This window comes from Sinocyclocheilus rhinocerous, unplaced genomic scaffold, assembly GCF_001515625.1.
Source record: "Sinocyclocheilus rhinocerous isolate Xijiao unplaced genomic scaffold, SAMN03320098_v1.1 scaffold523, whole genome shotgun sequence".
In the NCBI taxonomy this organism is placed as follows: Eukaryota; Metazoa; Chordata; class Actinopteri; order Cypriniformes; family Cyprinidae; genus Sinocyclocheilus; species Sinocyclocheilus rhinocerous.
This window is the reverse complement of record NW_015626042.1, coordinates 389368-394602: the sequence shown is the minus strand read 5'-3', so window position 1 is coordinate 394602 and position 5235 is coordinate 389368.

The window sequence follows — 5235 nt, the reverse complement described above, 5'->3', positions numbered from 1 at the left end:
ATGGTGGAAATGATACTTTTCAACGAAATTAAAACGCCAGTAGGTGCCAGTAGTGAGCGTTTAATGAGTCAGTCATTGAGTCGTTCATTCAAACGATTTGTTCAAATGCAGATTCATCAGATGTTTATGCATGGGCTAATGAAACTTTGACTCACTCAACCAATTCGTTCAAAACACGGAATCAATCAGCAATGAATCGCATGCAATCGTTGACGAACACCCAGTTCATATATCAAAATAGGCTATATGTTATTACATTGTACATATATATCAGATTATTTTATTTACAAGTACAAAAAAACGAAGCCGCTCTTGCAACAGGCCCTAGATTCCATTTACAATGACATCCATGGTCCTGGGGAGCCAAAGCACTGCAGATTTTGTTTGTCTCCCCTATCTAACGGATCATGTTCAGTTCATGCAGCTCTCTTTTAACCAGGTGTGTAAAGGAGGAAGACATCTGATATATAAACATATGAACAAAGACAGAACCAAGATTAAGTCAATGGTGAGCAATAACCTCAGTGTTGTGTGCACTATAAAGTACATTTAGCAAAATATTTTGTGTGCAATACATAATACTCTGCTATTTCAGCTCTTGAATGTGGCCATAAGACACTGATATTTTTCCTGTTTCACTGGTTTACAACTGTGTTCATTTGTGATAACGGGCTAAGCATTTATCTGACCATTTTACAGAAATGACAGGGTGAATTACCAGTCCTCTCATTTCACTGATTAAAAAAAGTACACGTTTAAATAAAAAACAACTTTAAAAACAGAGCCTGGGTTAAAACAGAAATATATAATAGAAGCATTGTGTTTCTTTTGATTACTTATCTCTGCAATGCACTCAGAAGATAAATATTTTATAATAAAAACAAGAATACAAACTGCAAGTTACTGTGTTACTGTGACATACTAATGGTTTAAATTTTATTAACTACTAACTTCATGTGTAATAACTGCTTGCAGATGAGTAAATTTGCTGTGCAGGCTGATACATATTAATATTTATGAGACAGATGTAGTTGGTAACATAAGAAGTCACTTTATAACATTTCAGTTGCATTTTACATTTATTTTTGCAGTTACTTTATTGCATTTTCAAGTCCGGTATTGCAGCAATCAGTATAAATATTCAGGAACATTCCACTGAACGATTCTTGTAATTTAATACAAACAAAATAACTAAAAAACAACCTTGCATCCACTGAACATTCACATTCATACATTGGTCATTTCCATTTAGTATAATCACCACTCTTTTATTGCACAAAACTAAAGTTCACCTAGAATTTGAACACTTTCATTTAACCTAATTACACATCTAAACTTGATGCTTTGTCAGACACATTCTGAACTTTTCAAGAGATTGAAATCATTTCATCTCGTTTTTTTTTTTTTTTTTTATAAAATCAGTAATGTGGTTTATGGTAATGATGAGTAACCTGGATGTAATGGATGTAAGCTGCAACAGCTCTGGTTGCATCATCACAAAATTGCTTCTTATCTGTACATTTAACACCTTTAATTGCTAGGCTTCAGCCATATGTTTCATGAGATATCATTACTGATGACAAGTGTTGTCAAGTGTTAATAGACTCTCTGGAGAGTTTAACAGCTTGGTCCAGTTAAAGGTGCTGATTGGTCTCAAAAGAGAATCATTACATCATAGTCTAACACAGAATTATTGCATCATAAGAAAGCAAAGAGAATACTGGAGATCAGGGGCCAAATTCAGGGGAATTTTGTGTTACAGTGTTTCAATCATGGAAAGATATTAACGAAAGAACATGCCACACTTCAGTTACCTCAGGAAAGATTTTACTTTTAGCTTGCTAGCTATAGTCTCTCTACCTAATCAAACACACCCTATTTAGATGACCTGATTCAGGTGATGAGCACATTAGCAGAGACCATATCCAATGAATGAAGGAATCAATCAATCAATCAATCAACCAATAATACATAATCAAATTACTACATTATTAATATATTTATTTAAACATTGCAACTACTCCCTGTCACCTTTAAAGGGGATGTCCTGACAACATTGGAGTCAGAGTGAAGTTCAGGGTGACACCTGACAGTATCTGAATGGGAAATCAAGAGATCAATCACATCTCCAAACATTTGTCATTAGGCATGAGTTACTATGCAAGGAATACTGCTTAGACTGTTCATCAGTGTTAGCTTCATGCACCACAACCAGACAATGAAGTACTTTAAAGCTAAATTTGTGGTAAAATAACTTTTTTTAATGTTTGATTTAACTAATGACCAAATATACATCCAAAATGTCTGGGCAAATGTTGAAAGAGTTATGTGTACCCTTCAAGCTCTCTGCCACTTATCACACCTAATATCAGGGTGTGCTAGAGCAGTTTCACCAAACCAAAGAATATGCTTCCCAACTGTTATATGGAGACAGGAAAAGACGTAGTGGATGGTCTGATTGCTCATGTTTGCTAATACAGTTTTTGTTGATCGCTTCGGTACTAATTTCACAAGTAAGGTGTACTTTTTCAAAACTCTTAGTACAAAAATCCAAACTGATCACACTTGTAACACAGCTTGTCATTCTTTCAAAACCTGATGTAATGCTTTTATTCAGTTGCACATATTTTCAGTCCACATAATCACTGTTTCAAACACAAGATTATTGTAATATGTAATGACAACATTTGGTTTAATCACCGAAACACAACAGTATGATCTTCTTTCAGTTTAGTACTTTTAACAATCAGTTCATTTAATAGCAAACAATACAAGATACGCGTTTCAAATCGGCCTTAGTGCTGAAATTAGTATGCTACAGTACTGTAAAAGACAGATTACACGGTTTTCACATTAGGCAATACACTTACATTACCCACATTTTACAGAATCTATAATTTCCATAATATCTATCTTATGTGTAATCAAGTGAAGGATCAATGAAGACATCCTCTCCAATCATATGGGCAAATTTGTTTTTATTTTTCAGATATAATTGTAACATCGGTTTACTTTCAATAATGAAATGTACACATTTAAATAAAACAAATTAACTAAAAAAAAACAAAAAAACATAGCATTTAGTGCACACACATTACATTAATTTGGATCAAGCCTGTCTTGATCATTTGGCCATAGATTCTCGTCCACATCACAATCCTCTCTGACCTCTCTGTTGGTGCCCATGCCCTCCTCTCTGACCTCTCTGTTGGTGCCCATGCCCTCCTCTCTGACCTCTCTGTTGGTGCCCATGCCCTCCTCTCTGACCTCTCTGTTGGTGCCCATGCCCTCCTCTCTGACCTCTCTGTTGGTGCCCATGCCCTCCTCTCTGACCTCTCTGTTGGTGCCCATGCCCTCCTCTCTGACCTCTCTGTTGGTGCCCATGTCCACCTCTCTGACGGATCCCTTGTCCTCGAGCTCTTCCTATTCCTTTCTGTCTATCCTGCTCCATGTTGAAAGAAATTTCCAGTGTTTACACCCCCACTTTTATATATAGTGACCAATTGTGATTACCACTATGTGACATCAATAAGCAATAATGAGTATTCATCATGTGTGGTTACATGTAATTTAGATGTTTGTACAAACACACATTTTATTTGTGTAGTTCTCGAAATCCATATACTGCATAGCTAACAAACCAATTTAAAATGTATAGGTTTACCAAACGGTTCAGTGATTAACCATTAAGAGCAGTTGGATTAAGTGTTGGTCAAATGTATTTACTCAAATCAGAAGAGAAGGATATCAAAAGAATTGTGAGCATTGCATTGTGAAAGACAAGTACTTCATATGAAAGGTATTTCTTTGATGACACACCGATTAGGTGTGGTGAAAAAGTTAATGTGTAATGTTGTGTCTTGTATTTAGTCAATTGAACATGTGATTACATGTTTGAAAAAACAGTTTTTTTTTGATGATCTGCTTTGAGTTTTGTACTAACAGTTGTGAGGTTTTACCACATACTTGTGAAATTAGTACCAAAGCGATCAACAAAAACTGTAACAGTCAGTCTAGGTCATTCATTATAAATAATGTTCCCTCTATTTTTTTCCTGGTGGTTACATGTGGTAACATCATGCACATTTGTACACTTGCAATTTTAAGATGTAGTTAACATTTAAATTAATAATTTGATAAAATTAACTTATTATGTACATACATATTTCTACATTGTACTTATATTTGAAAATACCATCATGTAATCACATCTGTAATTATGTTGGCTTGTCTGTTATGCAACAACTTATATCTTATTCTTCTGAGACCAAATTTTCCAACTCTAACTCATCCTAGGGCTTTAATGCCACAAGCCCCAAACTCGACAGGGACCTGGGCCCTGATGTCTAGTAGTGTGCTATATCTTTTCAGACTGATCATACTTACAGTTTTCCTATAAATAATTATTAAAAATCTAAAATTTCCCATAGACTTACATTGGCTGAGAAAAAAATGCCCCCTCTAGAGGAGCAATTACACTCCACTAGAGGGAGGAGCCGGATAACTACTCTCACTTAGTTTCACTTTAAAATAGGTTAAAAATACAAATAAATACATACATTTCATTCACACTGACAAGCTAAACCAACATATCTCATCATTACCAGGTCAGGACAGGATAATATTGACTGTCTGATGGCCAGGGCTGCGTTTCTCTAACAATTGATCTTAGCGCTTAAGAGCCTTTTCTACAAGTCAATTTACGATCGTTCGTCATTGTTTCACGTGCGTTTCCCAAAAATGCACTTAACACATTCACACGTAGCTGTGCTATAAGTGCTACTTAAGAGTTGCTATCCGTTTGTCAAGTGCTGAAATGTCACCTTATAGAATGGCTCGTAATTGTAGTACACGCTCGTTTATTGAAATGTTAACCTAATGCTGCGTGAGACAACTCAGATATAATAACTTCTGGGTTACGTATGGTAACCCTCGTTCCCTGAAGCTTGCCTCGTAAGCGCCCTTTGAGACGGTTCAAGGCCAGGCGCACTGCTAACAACTCTAGGCAATTGATGTGCCAATGCAGCTTCGGGCCCGTCCAAACCCCTGAGACTGCATGCCCGTTGTACGTGGCACCCCACCCGGTGGTGGAGGCATCCGTGTAGACCACCGCCTGCATGGAGATCTGCTCTCTCTAGGGGCACCCCTGCCCGGAGGAACGCAAGATCTGACCACGGGGTGAAGGTTTGGCGACAGGCCGGTGTAACTTGGACCCGGTGAGTGCCGCGCTTCCAC